Source organism: Dermacentor albipictus, chromosome 8, assembly GCF_038994185.2.
Source record: "Dermacentor albipictus isolate Rhodes 1998 colony chromosome 8, USDA_Dalb.pri_finalv2, whole genome shotgun sequence".
Lineage (NCBI taxonomy): Eukaryota > Metazoa > Arthropoda > Arachnida > Ixodida > Ixodidae > Dermacentor > Dermacentor albipictus.
The window spans coordinates 82,732,640-82,751,202 of NC_091828.1; the positions used below are offsets into that span (position 1 = coordinate 82,732,640).

The 18,563-nt window shown below is 47.9% G+C and overlaps 1 protein-coding gene, 1 long non-coding RNA gene and 1 pseudogene across 2 annotated transcripts in view; 2 read left to right on the forward strand and 1 right to left on the reverse strand.

Annotated features, from left to right (window-relative positions):
• Nucleotides 1-4,444, reverse strand: part of LOC135898633 (forkhead box protein K2-like) — a 97,601-nt gene extending 93,157 nt beyond the window's left edge. Inside the window, exon 1 of the mRNA XM_065427689.1 lies at nt 3,772-4,444. The gene's annotated coding sequence lies outside the window, so the exon portion shown is untranslated. The remainder of the gene's footprint in view (nt 1-3,771) is intronic.
• Nucleotides 1-18,563, forward strand: part of LOC135898634 (uncharacterized) — a 206,154-nt gene that overhangs the window by 28,619 nt on the left and 158,972 nt on the right. The gene's annotated exons all lie outside the window — the stretch shown is intronic.
• On the forward strand, nt 15,431-16,424 carry LOC135898593 (ubiquitin-conjugating enzyme E2 Z pseudogene; annotated as a pseudogene).

Here is an 18,563-nt window from a genome sequence, read left to right on the forward strand (position 1 = left end):
CCGAACGCCTTTTTTTTCACGAGAACCCGGCATGCAGACATTCTTAGAGTCCCTATATGTTCTGCTCTAGGGACTTTATTTCTATCTAGGGACTTTAGGCGTTCGTGGTCCCCGTCGATCCGCCTGCGTCACGCAGCTGCAGCAGTTGCCGCTCGCGGCAGTCGAGTTCTATGTAGGCGCCCAGATGACCCCGTTGCCCCTCGCCGTGTTTGATCGCCTCGCTGGCGGCGTTTGCCTGTGATCGTACTTGTACCAGTGTGCCCTACACTGTGTGCCCTGCCACTGCTCGTAATAGCGCCTCCCGGTGAGCTCTAACAATGCTCTAGTCACACGGACGCGTCAATGGTAGCGTCTAATTTAGTGTTTCTTTTTTTTAATGCGAAAGCATTATGTGCACGATTACGAGAAAACCCGTCGTCGTCGGTGGCGGCGTGACCGAGCGATGGAGCCAAAAAATGGACACACACACACACAAACACACACAAACACACACAAACACACACAAACACACACATACAAACACACACAAACACACGCAAACACACACACACACACACACGCATGCACGCACACACACACGCACACACACACACACGCTGATCTGTCTCGGCAATCAGCGCTCCCACCGATGAAGCGGACGGCGGGGGCAAACCGGCCATTTGGAGACGCGCGATCCTGAGCGGCCGTGCGTCAGCTCAGGCGAATATGTCGACACAACGGTAGCAATTCACAATACTGGGCCAGAAAGTTCCTGTATTATTAAATTTCTGTGATTATGTGAAAGAGTTTGGTTAAAAGTTACTTGATGGTGAAGGAGATCTTTTTGAAAACATTTGCCTTGCTTAAAGGTACTCAAATTTGTGAGAAGATTTCTCAATACACTATCGAGCGATCGAGAGTACCTACGCAGGTTTCCAAAGGCTGCATTGCGATTAACAAAAGCAAAGTGCGATGACGCCGTTACTCACTCATTCAGCTCCTCGCGGCTAAACTTCTTTAGTAACCTGTGTGGCAACTATGCATGCCGCCATCAGAAATCGAATTCTAGCAGTTCCTCGATAAATATCTCGTTAGTTTTGGGCAAACATTCGAAGTTTCAAATACGAGTGAAATATTTCACACTAATTATTCCGATTCGAAGAGCAACTACTCGGTATTTCCGGGAAGAATTTTTGCATATTTCGCGACAACTGGCTGGCTAGGTCTTGCTACTGTTTTCTAAATAAAGTATCGCGAAACTATCAGAAGTGAAACAACGACTAAAGCTTCCGAAGCACTGAAGAAACAAAACGGGTAACGCAAGCCTTGTAATAAATTTTGCTGAGGAAGCCTTCACGACAACCTGTGAATAATGCTTATATTATGTCATTTAGTGTTTTCGACAGTAGTCATGTAGCAGTTATACATTTTGCCCTACAGCCAGCGTTGTTTTCCCTGCAACGGACCATTTTACATGTGCCTAGGGCAGCATCGGCACAAGAATAGGCCACACGTCATACGTACTCCCGAGGAGCAGGCAGCTTTCGATGAGCAGCGCCGTGAGCAGAAACGGAAGCGAGCTCGTCTACGACGTGCCAGCAATTGTGCACCGAGGAGCCGGCAGCCTACCAAGCCGTCGTTTAATGAACTGTCGGGATTAAACCAGTGATACACACCGGGGTCGCACATTTCAGCTGTTCCAGCGTTCTTCTGTACGGAGTACGTGCCTGGGCGGTGATTTTTTAGTGGCTCCGGATCGTACGTTTCACCGGTTAGTGCGTTTCGTTTCTTGCGGTTTTTCCCAAAACGTGTGAACGAGGTTCTACTGTGTATATCTGCAGGTTGTAGCGCCGGGTTGGCTGGTAGAACGTGGTTCATACTCCTGATAGACAGTGCAACAAAAAACAAAGAGGACAGGGGAGGGAACATAGCGCTGAACAGCACTTTGTTCACTTCTCGGCATCCTGCTTTTTTTCGCAGGATTAAACGGCGCCAACGTTCGTAAACACAAAAATCCCCCAACACAGCTACGATTCTTTTTTTAACCAGTTAATATGTGTTTTCAGAAAACGCAATCTTTAATTTAAACGCAGCCGCTATATTCCATGGGAACAAGAAATGTGTCACGTGGCAACAGCGACGTGCCCCGTTCCCTCTTTCAGTACCAGCGAATCTCCATATCGCCTTGCGGGGTCCTCACATCGACACCGAACTATGCTACGATAAGCAACTTCGCCTTCACAGTGCGCTGGCCGCACACGGCACGCTTTTAATAGGCGATAAGCCAAACGTTCCACTGCTCCCTCCTTGATGCAGGCGGAGCGACGTGAGCGTCATGTTTTAACGCGACAGCGTTAAGGAGCTCGTGTCGCAGAAAACCCGGTGTCGTCGGCGTCCGCGGTGTTGGCCGTGAGTGATAAATCCCAGAAGGCACTTCATAAATAAAAAAACATCTTACAAGATGGGGTGGTGGGAATGATGGGGTGGAAGAAAGTCCGGAGTGTGAGACTGAGACGCTACCACTCAGCCACGAGTTCGTTCCTTCAAAACGGGACAAAATCGCCTCTAGTGAATGCGGTGTTGCCTTAGAAACGTGCAGTAGAAAGTTATGCTGCGGTGTATATCGGTAATTATGACCATGTAAGTTACAGAAGTCGCAGTTTCACGAGTAGCGAAGTACGTTTCCGCTAAATTTCTTCTGCGCTCTGCGCACACGCAGAGCCATCTTGCGGCAAAAACAGAAGACCCCTTCCTCGCAATGTACGGCGCTGCCCCGACACGTGGCGCGCCACTCGCCCCATGATCGCTTCCGTCTCCATGGCGCGTCGGGGCCCGGCTATCTGTGCCGATCGCGACGTTTGGCTGGCGTAGCGCGTTTGAGTAGGCGGTGCGAACGGGGTGCGATAACGCTATCGCGTTCCACTCTTGAAGGCAAAGCTTAAGCGTCCTCCAATTTTTGCACATGGCGGCACCGTACTCTGACGACGTCTACCACCACGATTTGGCGTGGCCGTCTGGAAACATTGTGCGATGCGAAAACGACAATGCGCGTCTCGGTCTCGGTTGCAACGATTCCCGCAACAATCCGCGTGACAAGGATGCCGTAACAAGCACTCTAACACAAGGCATGACAGCTATACAGTTTATAATCTGTCAAATTTTTTATGAATCCTCTCTTGGTCCTTTCCTATTGTTCATACGTGAACGAAGGATGCTATAGCTGTGCAAGTCGAATTCCAAATTTTGAGTAAGCGCGTGATTGCCTTCCTTACTCTGATTATCACTTTGAATTAGTGAATGATCCCTCATTTGATGTGGAAGGACAAAATTAAAAATGGCTGTCGGGGCGCGCGCGATGAGAAATGAACTTGCCAAGCCGCCTAATATAGTGCAGTCGTCAGCCTACGTGTTCGTGCGAACTCCGTAGTGGGTATGGCCGAGCCCAAGCCACTTCCATCAACCCGCCTGCAAGAAGTGGGTCGCCTCAACCGATCCGATTGTCCAGACATAAGCGCAGTCGGCTCGGGCTGCACGGTCAGCTCGATGTTCGGCTCGACTTAATCGCGTCGAGTTCGCGTATACGCAAAGGTTACGTTCAACTCTTTAAGAAGCGAGATCCTGGCTAGTCGGCACATGTAGATTCGTCGCAGTGCGTGATGTCCGCCACCAGGACACGCGCAAACGAGGACAGACAACGGCGCGAGCGAGTTAGCGCCGTTGTCTGTCCCCTTGTGTTGCTTGGGGCGCCCTTTTTAGTTCTTATCCTCTAAACGTTTCGCAGACACCGCTTACCTTGTCACGACACGCACTGGTAGCGCCAGACCCCCTGCCTTTACTGCTGCTGACCTGGCAGCTCCGGCACTCCGCCATTCTCCGACGCATCGCCGAAGTCGTCCGTGGCAGTTCTCGACGCTTCCGCGCCTCTCGCACGTCGATTGTGCGGTCCGGGTCTTTTCCGGACTGCGCAGGAACACCTGCTCTTCGCTGTTGCAGAGTCCGAACCTTTAACGCGCACGTGCGGTGCAATGCCACCTGCTGGCCACTTTCGTCCAGCAGCTCGTGGTGTATAGTGCACCTTGTACCGAGACCCTCGCTTCGCGTGTCCGACGCTGCCGGTCCTGCGAGTGGGACGTCGTACGTTTACTCGTTGGACGTCCCTAGTTTCAGACGTGCCGGCGCCGTCTTGGTTGATCCGGTCTTCGAGCACAGGTCACCGCGCTCTCGCCATGCGGATGATCCCGCTAAGTTCGCGACCTTCCTTGGCTTCGGAGACGGCGTCTCGGCGTGATTCCGCTTGAACCTGTACTGCCTGTACGTCCTGTGTCGTCCCGGTTGTTGTGTCATATTTCTGAGTACGACTCGTGCGCACCCTCGGACGTGGGCCTGTAGACACCTGGTCTGGTCCGCCGCGGCGTATAATTTAATGCTACTCGTTACGTGACACGCGCGCATTCACCTACGTCTCCATTCTTTCCTGTATTAAAGTCAAGCTTTTTTATCTTCGTAAACGGTTTGTTCGTTCGTCCTTCTTTCTTTTTTTCTTATCTTATGCGACACCGCCGTGACCTATCCGTCACGTGGCTGCCACATCACGTCTTCCGAGCCATCTACTGCCCCATCGGGGCAATGTTTCCACTTCTGCCTTTGTTCCGTCGCCCGTTCCTGTGGGAAAAAAAACGTACAAAGCATTATCTCTGGACAGCTAGTTCGCACCGTCTGCCTCATAGAGACAGCAATGATGAGTTAGCATTATAGGCGCATTTCACCCACTTCGTAGGTATCCTTGGACGAAAAATTGGCGATGTATGCATCTTTTTTGAGGGGATTGGCGACTTCAGTGCGATTAGCTATCAATCGTATGATTCATGCGTATAATTGTTAAGTAGTGTATGATGGATGTTAAAAGCGACATATACCTGGTGACCGCAGTTCGCGTCAAAGCTGTTAATTGAAAAGTAAAAATAAAGATACAATAACAGGTAGTATACTTTCGCCCGAAAGGCTAAGCACTGTCAACAAGTGATAGCAAGGTTGCGCGTTGGGCTTACTGCTCGAGTTGAGGCCTTTAATATGCGACTCAGCCACAGGCGTGTTTTTGCTCCGCAGTTCAGGAATTATGGAGCGCAACCAAAATTCCCCTTTTATATTTGTACATTTTCCTGTGTGTGCGTGTGTGCGCGCGTGTGTGCGCGCGTGTGTGCGCGCGTGTGTGCGTGTGCGTGTGTGTATGTGTGTGCTTTTCAATAACTAAAGATATTCTCCCGGCTACCTACAATTTCACATTTGAACAGCACTTCCTGTATACAGCAGTCCTGAAAGTTTATTTGAGATTGTAACTTTGAATAATACAGCCATTTCTTGGCCAATCTTCCATAGTGGGCATAAGCCGTGAACCGAATGGGCAACAATGACTCCTCGAACGGTGTTTAAGAAAGCTCATCTTTAAAAAAAATTCGCTTAGCGAAGTGCGCGAGGGCGAAAGGATAGACAGGACAGAGCACAAAGATTTAACAGTGATTTTATTGATGGAAACAGCGACGCGCACACTCCTGAGAGAATATGTGACATGGAAGTCTGCATACCCTGAGAAATCACAATAGTGTTTTTTTTTTAGAGCTCGGAAGCACAGAAAGGGTACACAATGCCGCATTCGGCCGCAGGTCTTAAGATTGTATGTGCTTCGACAATTTCGCGTGTCAGAGTGCTCGCTTACATTGGTACATGCATTTAAATGACGGATTGCAACCATGGCTCGTACAAAAATACGCGAGCCAGCCATTGCATGCGTTTTTGGTCCAGACAAGCCACGGGTTTCGTTTCCACATCTGAGTGTTAACGAGGCAGTGCTCAATAACGAACACATTGGTAGAAAATTTCTCGTAAAGCTGGATCTTGTGAGAAACAATATTTGGCGGTGGCATCACTATTGCTGCAGTCGTGTTGCGTTTTGTCTCCTTCTACGTGTTCCTCGAATCATCCAATATTTCAAGTGTTTCGCTGCCTTGAAAGAAAACGATCTGTTCGTTTCCTGTGTTCGTTGCCCTTAATGTCGTCAATGCTTCTGCGCGGTGTCCTGCTATACGCCACTGCAATATTCATAAGCTCTTACTCTGCTATACCCTTATAAGCATACCTCTAGAAGGTTGATTACGTCATCATTTACCTGTGTGTGGATACAGCTACATACTAACAAACACGCTCAATCGATAATGGGCTATTCCCACATGTGCATGAAAAAGTTTCGCAACTCCTTCTCGCGTTTTCCATAAAAAACTAGCAAAAAGCCCACCATGGCTTCGCTCTCCGGGTGGCGTCACCTAGAGAGCGAAGCATGCATCGTGGGCTTTTTGATAGTTCTTCTTTTCTTGATGAAAACACCGAATGGAAACGCCGAACGACGCCCGATTCGCGCCTCCAATTGTTTGTCATGTCTCCAACTGTTGCCCGTTCCTCACTGCAGTCTTCGCGCATTTTGAAATAGGCCATTTAAAAGATGAAACTATTGTTAATGCGATTCGGGCTCTTGGAGAACTTGACGCACTTTCCAGTGTCTATCTAAATCTGTGTCGGTGGCTGCCCTTAATCGTTTTTTTCCTGCTAAGGAAATCATCGCCTGGGGAAAAGCATATGACCATGGGAAGTAGCATAGGAAATTTCTTGGGCCCCTACGCATGTGTTCGCGGTCGTGATGCCGTCGAAGTCATTCCAGCTCTGTCATCAGACTCTCTTCATGCCATAGTCATCATACCATTGTCGTAATGCGGTCGTCTTCGTCGTTCTATCGACGTCATTTCTTCTTCGTCCGTCGTCGTACAGTCGTCGTGCCGCCATGATCACGACCGACCCTGGCGAGCCAGTGTCGTCGCAAAGTGGGTCGATCACGAATCAAGCGTGCGTTGCACATAGTGTAGAGGTCGAGGACGGACTTCGGGATGAAAAACAAACTTGGAGGTTTTATTTTACATTATATACAGCGAGGTGAGAGTCAAGTAACAGTCGTACAGTCATTACGGGCCGGCAACAACTCGGACGCTGCGTCCCGCGGCAAGAAGTTCGAGAGAGGTGGATCAGGGACTGCTCTGGTCTCTCTGGAATGCTTCTTTTAAACCCTTCGAGGACTGGAAGTCGCGTCATGTTCGGCCAATGGGAGAGTCCGCTCAGATGACGCCATTTTCGGCCAATGGTAGGCACCCGTGCGGCGGTGTCACGCCCGGCGGCTCTCTGCGGTCTTGCCTTGCTGACTTGCAATGCGTTCTTCAAAGGCGGAGAAGGGGGACGCTTGGGCTCCATTGTACGAGGGCCCACCTACTCCCGGCGGTACGGCCCCGCTGTGGTGGCAAATGCCTTCTTCAAAGGCTACCGGTGCGATGCTGCCAGGCCTTCCCGGTACATCACAGCCGTCTGGCTGTCACGGCGCATTACCGCCGTCAGGCCGTCCCGGCACAATACCGCCGTCTTGGTTTGGGACCCACTTTACTTCCAACAGTGCCGGGCTATCCCCTCGCTTTCTGGAAGAGTCAAGCAGTGAATAGCTACCGGCGGCGTACGAACTTGTTTGCACGTGAACTTGTGGCCTTCAACTTGTTTGCTCGAGCGCTCCTCTGGAATGTGCTTTCCGCGTTTCTGCGCTTCTATAGTTGTGCTGCAATTCGATGTGGTCTGGGGAACTCGAAGTAGGCGCAGGAAACAGCCCCATATCTAACAATAGCCAAAGTAATGGAAGTCTCAAAACGACCACTAAATATTCTAAATCAAAGTGTATTCAGCAATACGATGCGTCGCTGCACTGCTTGAAAGCTAATCGCACTAACACCGACAGTCATTGGGAGGTGGGTTCTGCGTAATTTTCTTTTCTTAGTGGACGCTTTAAGCAGGGGCGTAGCCAGGGGGGGGGGGGGCTTATGGGGCTTCAGCCCCCCCCCCCCCCCGAAATTTTTTCGTGCTGTCCATGCACCGCTGACCAAAGCGACCCCCGGCGCCGGAAATCACTCTGGATTTTGTCTAAAATGTCTTTTTGACGCCCGAAAAGACATTTAACCGCGAAGATTGCGAACTCGGGCTGGATTTCGTGGCAACGCCCATACACCGGCTGTCACATAACGCCAAGCAGTCCCATCCGAGCACAAAGTTTCAAGGGCGCTTTGATGGTGAGCGGGCTCGCCGCGGCATCTCACTGAGGCCACGGAATCTATGGAGCGCATGGATATCAATTGCGGAACTTTATGGGTATAAATCTCATAAGCTCTTGATGTGAAACATGCATTGACATTTCCGAAGTTGTGCTTTAAATTTTCAATTGCGGAACTTTGTTGGTTTAATGTTGTTATAAACATTTGACGCCAAAGGTCCATTGACTTTTCTAAAGTCTTACATCGGAACATACAACGGGACAAGCCAAATCAACACACTAGCAGACGAGTTGACAAAGCACGCAGCGAGGTCCAATGAGACGATGTGTTGGGGTGGTTCATTTGTGCCGTCATGTCACATAAAAAAATATCAACACTTTTTTAACCTACGCCAGAACAACCATGTCAAGACACTAAAGCCAGCCAAAGTAACTACGTTCTTATTTATTTTTCTATTTTGACTTTTATTCGCCGAGAACACATTGAGCCTCTTCAACTTTTTTTGTTCTCGCTACCCTACCCGCGGGCTGCCAGAGCGAGCCAGAGCGCATATGTTTTTCTCGTACGGCCTCGACCACCGCGCGATGCACTTCGGTGGGCGTTCGGTTTGCTCTGGCCGAGCGGATTTTCACCTGCAGAGTTTTGGGAACTTTCTGGCTAGCAGACGAGAAAAAAGAAACAATGGTCGCTCGCCGCCATCACTGTGGGGACTCGAAGTATTGCACCACGTTCCTTGAGCGGAACCTTTCCGGAAAGTCTTGTTTCGCCGGTGTAGGATACTGAGCAATATGCGTATGGTTCTCAGTGGGCCAATCGTCTCATGTTTTCTTCGGTATTAATTCTGTAGCCCCATTAGGTGCCCGATGTAGGCATTCGATTCTGGTCAACATACTTTCCTATGCGTTTTTTTTTTCCATTTCGGTGCCTCCGCCTCGCAGAAAAAAAATACATTGTTGCGGCGCAACGAATTGTCGCATGGTAAAAGTTCGATTTTGATACTTCTTTTGCGGAAAGTAATGGGCGACGGGACGCTTTAGCTGCCGGATACGTTTATTGTATTATTGCGAAAGCAATTACATGGACACTCCAGGCGCATTCCTGCCGTCGCCGTCGCCCTCATGTTTCGTATAAAGTCCAAGGGTGATAACATCGTGACCACGCGCTGCATGCTGTATGTGCGAGTGAAAGTGTAGGAGGGGAGGTGGAATGGGTGCGCCTACGATGGTGGCTCAGTCTTGTGTGCGCAAAGGAGAAAAGCGGGGAGCAAGCGCGCCGCCTTCCGTCGCACGCAATACATCGGGGGGAGTGGATGGAATGGGGGCGGAATCTAGGATTCTGTGAATCTATGATTGTGCAACATGTTTATTTGCCTTGTTTGACGCATTACATACAGTTACTTTTTCTCACATAAATAGACTCATTGGAGACTTATACGTATACTTAAATATCTTGTTGCGATGTTTTGTGTATACATGCAGTGAACTATGTTTCCAGTGACACTTTTTTGTCCTTTATCAAGCCGTATTTTCACATTTGTATATTCCATTGTATCTTTGCATTTCTAATGTACGAGGGCGAGTCAAATGAAAGTGCGCCTACCCTAACCACGCAATAATAGTTCGGTTCATTATCTGCGAGGCATGTGCGTAGGAGAACGGCATGTCTCATTTACAAAAGTGACACGCAGGTGTGAAGATAAATGTTCTTTAATGCTCTCATACACTGGGTTGAATATGGTTGCGTCACATAATGGACACTTCAAAAGTTGAACAGCTCGGTGTCGCGAAGTTTTTGACAGCTAAAGGTGTTTCCGAAACAGAAATTAATCGCCGTATGGCTGCCGTTTACGTTGAACACGGTATCTCATTGACCACTTTGAAGCGTTGGAGCAAACGGTTTAAAGGACGTTGTAAAGACATTCCAAGACCGGGCCAAAACCATCGTGCAATCACCCCCCACACAATTTCAAAGGTTCATGAGCTGATGAAACAAGAACGGAGGATAAGCATCGATGAACTGGCGGACCGTCTGAACATCAGTCACGGTTCGGTTCACGCCTTAATTCATGAGCTTCTCGGTTATCGGCTCTTTGGTGCGCAATGGATCCCCAAGATTTTGATCCATAGCGAGAAGACGGAGTAGTTTCGCGCTGCCTTGACTCATCTGATCGGGTATCACAATGAGGATGACGACTTCATGTTTGCAATTATGATCGGGGACGAACCTTGGTGCCACTACTACGAGCCTGAAACACGACGGCAAAGCTTACAGTGGAAACATTCGAATTTACCACGCCCAAAGAACGCAAAGGCCATCATTTCCGCTGGAAAGGTGTTGTTGACTTTTCTTTCGGTCGTCAGGGTCCATTACTGATCGAATTTGCTAAATCTTGAGAGGCTATCAATTGTTTCCGATATTGTGAAACGCCAGAACGGCAGTGCATGTATCGCAATCAAGAACGAACAACGTGGAAAATTGACGAATGGGGTCATCTTGTTCCACGACAATGCCTGTCCCCACGTCGCTTATGTGGTTAATACAAAACTGGCAAAGTTCAAGTGGGAAACGCTGCAGCATCCGCCATACAGCTCAGACCTGTCACCTTGCGACTTCTACATTTTGGGGCAACCGAAAAAACAGCTCAAGGGAACCAGATACAGACTTTTTGAAGCAGCAACCCAAGGAGTTTTATAAGACGGGAATCACGCGACTCGTTAGTCGATGGGACAAATGTCTAAATTCTCATGAAGACTACTTTTAAAAGAAGTACCCCGTTGTTGGCTCACATTTATTTGACTTGCCCTAGCTCGTATGTCTTGCAGAATTCCTGCTTTTTATACGTGCCCTCTGTTGCGACTGATTTCGCTGCAATTACTCACGATACACGACCGGTGACAGCTGCTTCTGCGTAATACATTAAAACAAATTACAGCGTCATTGAGATTTTTCACTGGCCATTGCATATATACAAGAATGTAAGCACGGTTCTTGCATGACAAAGTTTCATTAACATATTTGTCCTCAACTTGTTCAGTTCATTGCCTTTTAATTTTTCATATCAGTGGCATGCACTGCTCTCCTGGTTTCGAATTAATATAGTTCTAAAGTTCGTGTGATATTTTCTTTACTTAAATCGACAAAAATATGGAAGCATTGATATAAGTTATTTTGGGCAATATTTTTGGCACATACGAGTATATTCTTTTATGAAAAAATAGATATTTTATTGTTTTGACTGTGCGTAGCGTTCAAGAATTCGTTTGTAGCATCTTTCGCAATGACAATGCAGTTATTCATGGATTTGATCCCTTGACAAATTGTTTAAGAGGAAGCTTTAGCTCGGGCCCAATCCGACGCGGCCTATTCAAATACTTGTAAAGAGCAGAAACCCTTTTCTTAGATAATCCTGCTAATCGCTTTTATTGAAATTCGTTGCATTTGAGAGAGAAAGTTAAATACTAGTTCTGTTGGAAACACAACTTCGATTTAGGGCCTGAATGTTGTTTAAAATATTTTGAAAAATTCGAAAGTTTGAAAACATAGAAGCACGACGTTTACAAAATAATAGCTATGCATGAATAACAGACATTGTGGTTCTGTAAACGGCATCTGTTATAACAGTCAAAGCGGGCTAGTTTGCTATGTCAATTTGTACCTTACGTGAATTGGTTACGTTGTGTACAAGGGTTCTGCACAAGCCGTATTTCCACAATACTAAATTTTTTTGAGATTCATGTGTAACATATCCATTTTGTCCGCTGTAGATGTACTATTAGATGCAATTCACAGAATAGTGATATCATTTTTCATTGTTGAGTCACGGAGTTTTAAACTTGATAGCTTCGTTTTCTGAAAATTTTCGATTTGGCCAATTTTTAATAAATAATTGACCACCTAAATAAAAAAATGTGAAAGCAGTAGTCACTAGAATTAAACTTTTTCTTTTAAATGCAACAACAAAATTTCTGGCTACGCCACTGATACATATATATATATATATATATATATATATATATATGTATATATATATATATAAACATGGGGCCAGTGGCGTAGCCCCCCCCGAACAAAATTTCTGGCTACGCCACTGGCTTTAAGTGAACTGTGTCTGTAGACCTTGGTCGATGGGTCGGCCGCACTGTCGGCACTTCACCGTCGTGAAAGAATTTTGATTTTTTTTTCGCGAGATACGGACAATCGTGAGCATTTTTTCTTTCTTTCTCGTATTTTTCATTTCTTCTTTACTGTAATATGTATTTCTTACTTTCGAAAATATTGTGTCGATCCCCTTACTCTTAATTCAATAGTTCCATTCATATTATTTTAACTAATTTTATTCAAAATTATGTTTCATATTTTTCACTCTTCCTCCCCCACCCAAATTACTGGCCAATCCCACGTATTGAATTGCACAATTTCGCTAAGCAACAACAACAACAAAAAAACCAACTTCACTGTCTTCCTCGGAGCTGTTTTAGCTCGAACGTTATGATGAATATAAAGAAAGTAACGCGCTCGATGACGTCACATGCGAGCGGCTAGGATATAATTAATTACCGGCGTCAGCCCCAGGTCTAGCTGGAATTACAACAGGATATGCTTAAAGTTTTATTTGATTACGCGCCTCAGGATGTAATAATTATAGTAAATTTCTTTTCTCTGAAAACTGCTGAGTTCCGAGAGAGTGGAGGGTAGCTAAATAATAATATTTGGGGTTTTACGTGCCAAAACCACTTTCTGATTATGAGGCACGCCGTAGTGGAGGACTCCGGAAATTTTGACCACCTGGGGTTCTTTAACGTGCACCTAAATCTAAGTACACGGGTGTTTTCGCATTTCGCCCCCATCGAAATGCGGCCGCCGTGGCCGGGATTCGATCCCGCGACCTCGTGCTCAGCAGCCCAACACCATAGCCACTGAGCAACCACGGCGGGTGAGGGTAGCTAAAGGTATTCCACTGTTGAAGAAAAAAAAAAGCAGTTACACTTGACCTAGATAACATAAGACCAAGTTATCTTACTTCCTATGTCGTAAAATTAATAGAAAGGGTTCTTTATGGTCGCTCAACAAATTTTCTGCAGTATGATACACTTCCTAGTCCTAGTCAGATTGCATATAGTTCCGGGCATTCAATATGGTGCGCCCATGCAGATCTAGGGAGCTGCGTTAAACTCGCTGGCCGCAAAAGAGAGTACCCAGCTTTGTCGACGCTAGATGTAGCAGAAGCATACGACGCTGTAGAATAACTTATTCTATTCAATAAACTTCGGTCTACGAATTTTCCGAATTTCCCGAATTTCCCACGCGGTCTTTCGACGTCTAAATACAAGCAGACAATACGTGTACGACAGGGTGCCGTTCTTTCTCCTGTTTTATTTACCGTTTAGCTAAGTACCATTCCTTTGTTTCGGCAAGTACACGCGTTTATGTTTATCGAGACGAGCTCGCTTTTTTTACATCCTCAACTAATATATACCCACTACACCAGTCGTTGCAGACTTACTTAAGAAGGCTTGAGACGTGGCTAGATGAGTTATGCATGTCGTTAAATGTTGGCGAGAGTGCTGTACTAGACTTTACATTTACTGCGCAGGTGCATATATCTATCCAATGCCGCCAGTAAATCAATCAAGTTGACTCCGTCAAGTACCTTGGTGTTATATACGATGGAAAGCTCGCCTGGCGCAGTCACTTTGAACATATAATAACAAAGGCAGAATGTGCTGTAGCTGTGCTCCGCCGGCTCCGTCACCGTCGCTCTGGACTGCACTGGGATACTTTGCTGATTATATATAATATGTTCGGCCCTTATTAGGATTTGGCGGCATGTTGTTTTCCGGCGGTCCCGCCTATAATATTAAACCTCTCATATACTTGTAGAAGGAGCTCTACGCTTATGCCTCGGGCTACCTAGATTCGTTGCCAACGCTGTTCTATATCAGGAAGCTCATATACGCACACTTGACTGCAGATTCCGCATGCTTACGGTTCAGACATTTTTAAAATTTACGACTTTCTAAAGAGACGTAAACAATATATGTTTATGATTTGAGTTTTTTTACACATTGTGGTCGCGAGAACCCATCCCTTAGCTAATATTAGTGCAAGCACAGTTACAACAACTGAATGGGTCCATACGTCAAGTTTGCCGCTCGAATGGTGCCTTAGCAGACCTCAAAATTGAGATCGAGGACATATTTCCAAATAATGCTAAACCATTGCCTAGCAGACATTTAATTAATATATTAAAAGCCCACACAAGCCAGCAAGCTACTGACGACATAATAGACATTGACGTTTCACTGCACGTTGAGAAGGTACGAGTGTGGCCAGATATTCTCTGAATCACTTCAATGTTCTTACTCTCTTCGCCTTCCCGACTTCACACCCGTACTTCAAGTAGAATTATTTGTGATTGTATTAACATTAGGAAAGCTTTACCGAAATGACTCATTAGCTGTTATTGTGACCGACTCGTGCTTTGTATGCCCATCACTTACTGCATCTTCAAATTCAAGAATTCTGCGAGCGTTGTGTTCAATCGTACCTCCGTACTTATGACAAGTATACTTGCTTTGGGTACCGGGACATTCTGAATTGCATTTGAATGAAATGGCTGGTACAATTGCACGAGCATCCCTCAATGGCCCTGTCACATGTACTTTGCCAACATCAGCTTATGTAACCGCGGCCAGGTACAGAAATTGCTCTATATCGCAAAATTATGCGAAAATTGTGACGTCGCCTCCTGAATTCCACCATATTTGTTTCCCGTGGAAAAATAATTGCTTGCTTCAAGCCAGTTGGAAGTCTCCTTTACAAAACTGAGATGTGGTATTCCACCTCTAAATTTTCACTTCCACACGTCTGGTATCGCTGCGTCCCCTCTGTGTTCTTCTTGCAGTACACCTGAATCCATTGAGCATTGATTTTTTCTCTTGTGTCTCCTATATTTAGGACAAAAAAATATTAGAAATTTCAACTTGTGCTTCCGCGTCACATCGCCAACCCTTCTATGTTCTGGGGCGGCTTCACTTGGATTCAGCTATAGGGATGCCTTTCTAGCAGTTTACAATTTTATTAGAGACACAAAAATAGTACCTTGTGGAATTTCTAAAAGCATTAGTTATTCCTATTATTCCACTTCTTAATGTTAAAATATTTTATATCAATATTATTTGTCTTTTTTTTCTAATTTCTAAATTATATTTCTTTAAGCCACGCGCTCTGCTATGGAAATTGAGTTTTTTATTTAATTATAATAAACGTACTTGAATGCGACTGCTTCTTGGCCGATCTCCCCGTAGTGGGTGTGAGCCAGTATTTGGGAGACACGGCAAGGAGCACGAGCTCATCGCGAGATCCTCGACACAGAGTCGCCGCGGAGAAAAAACCATGGCCTACGTTCGCGAAGACGGCTCAAGGAGACCCGCCGAAGTCCCGTTCGCGCCGAACCTCAACTTCTGGGACCCGACGTCTCGCGAAGCGAAGGACCAACAGCCACCGTCACCCCGGTGCCTGCGCAAGACTAGGCACGACATCCTAGACATCTACGCCCGGCCGGTCCCGGGATTCGTCGTCACCCCCGACGAGAACGACGTCACCCGCATCCACGTCCTCCTGCTGGGACCTCCCTGCACGCCTTACGAAGGCGGCTTCTTCCGGTTCCTGCTGAAGTGCCCCGCCGATTTCCCGGCCGAGCCCCCTCGCATCAGGCTCATGACCACCGACGGCGGACGTGTCCGGTTCGGGCCGAACCTGAACGAAGACGGCATGATCTGCCTGAGCCTCCTGGGGACGTGGCCCGGACCCGCCTGGAAGCCGTCGGTTCACAGCATAAGGACGGTGCTGATAGCCATCCAGTCGCTGATGACCGAGGAGCCCTTCCGCAACGAACCGGCGCTGGTCAGGGGCAGACCGGAAGAAGAGTCTCGCGCCTACAACGACTTCCTGCGCCACGAGACGCTGAGGGTGGCCGTGTGCGACGAGGTCGAGGCGTGCCTGGACGCCGGATCGCCGTACCCGCCGGAGCTGAGGAAATTCGTGCTCAGGACCTTCCCGGAGTTGTACGACTTGCACGTGGAAGCGGTCAGGCTCCAGCAGGCGCGCGGGGGCTCCGTGGGGACGGACCTGTTCGGAGGCCGCACGGTGGCCTACCAGTACGACAGGCTGCTGACGCGATTGCAGAGCTTGTACGACCGGGCCTTGAAGGTCAGCGAAGCTGGCTTCTTTAACGGAAAGTCTTAATGAGCGGTCTTCCCTAGCCTCCAGCGCCCTTCTGTTGAATAAAGCTGTCCTTGTTTCTTGTTCCTCCCATGGACTCGTTTCCTTGTTCCATGGTACACCCCTCAGGAACTGTCACTGGCTGAGTTTCAAGCACTGACCTCTCTGCTTAACTATAGTGATGCGTTGGGCTAGCCGTTTTTGAGCGCTCCGGAGTGCTCTGGCGGCGAGTGCGTTATCATTCGGGTGGTCTAAATCGGGCACTCGGAACACATCGGCTTGTACTCTCCAGCTCGGAGTCGCTCTCAACAACTTCTGCCTCGGAGCACGGCCGAGATCTATCGAAGTTCCGGTCACGTGGCTGCAGCAGCTTCTGTTATGGTGTCTGCTGCAGCGGGAGTGGGCATGGAGGAAGGAAAAAGTTAGGAGGGATCATCACGCAATGCGACTGAAGCCAAGCCTGTCGGCCCAACACGTGAGCGCGCGTCAAAGGGCCATCAAGTGGTTTTAGTGTTCCCGCTCGAAGAGTCACGACAGAACAGCCGAACAAGTGCGCACAGAATGAAAAAAAATTAGTCATGTTTCACTTCGTGAACACGGGTGACGCGCAAGCGTATGGGTCATACAACGCTAAGCGCACGCAACGCACACAACGCTATCGACCCTTGGTGCGCCTAGACGCCTACACTGTCCGCATCGCAGATCGTGTTCAAGACAGGGCTCGCGCGGCCGCATCATACGCAGCAGCCACCGGAGTAGAAGGCCCCGTTGTAAACATTCGCTTACTTTCTAAATTACCTAGCATGCATGGTGTCCGCGCGCACACACAAAGACGAACACTTCACACTCGATGACCGCGTTCACTCGCTGTCATGAGAACGCTGTCATGAGGAATAGCGGCAGCAGCAGAGAGCGAAGTAACCTTCGTGCTGTCTATCGGCTTCAACGCAGACTGAGCGGTGAGAACACAGCGCACGCAAAACTAGGAGCCATCGGCCCACCTAGACTGTTGTGCCCCCAAAGCAGATCGCCTTCAAGATAAAGCCCGCGCGAACGCGCGCAACCGCGCCATGGGTCAGTATGCGACAGTACCGCTGGCAGGCTAGTACCGTTCAGTACCGCATGGTGGCACGGTGGTAAGCAGGGCGTTCTCGCATTCTTCCCTTGTGACAGCTAGCGCCCTGAGACGCGGTCGTCGAGACGCTGCGCCTCTGGTTGCAGCCTCTGTGATCAGCGGCGGTAGCAGCTAGGCGCTGTACGGGGTTCCGAACACGGTGCTTGAGGAACAGGCGCTCGGAGTACCGGTTGGCTCCCGCGTACTGGTAAGGCACGGTGGTAAGGGGGAGCCCACTCCATAACAGAGTTCAACATGGTGCCGCAAATAACCACCTCCCAATGCATGCTCAACGTATTCTTTAATAGTAAGCGGGGTTGGTTCTTCGCAATTGTTTTCGTTATCCGTGAAAGGGACCCTGAAACGCTTTTGATGATTTTCTACAAATGTACTGAGTCGTTAGAGTAGGTCCTTCTGATCATTAATTGACACATCTAAGTGCTCTTCGTAAAGCGTGTAATTTATTATAAGGTTTTAAAAATGCACATCGCTGCCGATCGCAGCGCACTGCTCGGCGGAATTTTAAGCCGCCCCTACCCATATGACCGAAATCACCCATATGACGTCAGTGGGGCGAGCTATCCGATTGGCTGACCAGGGCGCGTGATCGATAATTTTCCAACTTTATGGTAAACAAATGATCTTCGTAATAGCTGGAATGTTAGTTAATTTGTTTTTATAAAGAGAAAGTAGCAGAAAGAGAATGCACAAGAACAATTTTTCAGTACACTTAAGCACTTCCGGCACACAGCAAGTGTCGTCTGCTTGTATTACAACGTTCTCCATTACAACGTACTCCAACCAACACGATTTCAGACATAAGCGCGTGTCAGACTTTCTGTTCAAGTTGTTAGTTTAAAAAGTATGAAAGACGCTTAACGATTTTTATCCTCAAATTTCTGCGCTGTTGTCCATGGTGCTAACTAAATGTGTAGCCAAAATTTGCACACAAACCGGAGCGAGCACGGAGGCCCAGTCGCCTTTCTCGTTCGCTTGCTCCGCGGCGTTACACAAACATCACCGATTTCGCGAGCTGGCGAGTTACTGGGAACAAAACGTCTCTGCAAATCTCGATTCTTGTTCCATGATCCCGATGCAAGAGGTCACGCGTGTTAGGC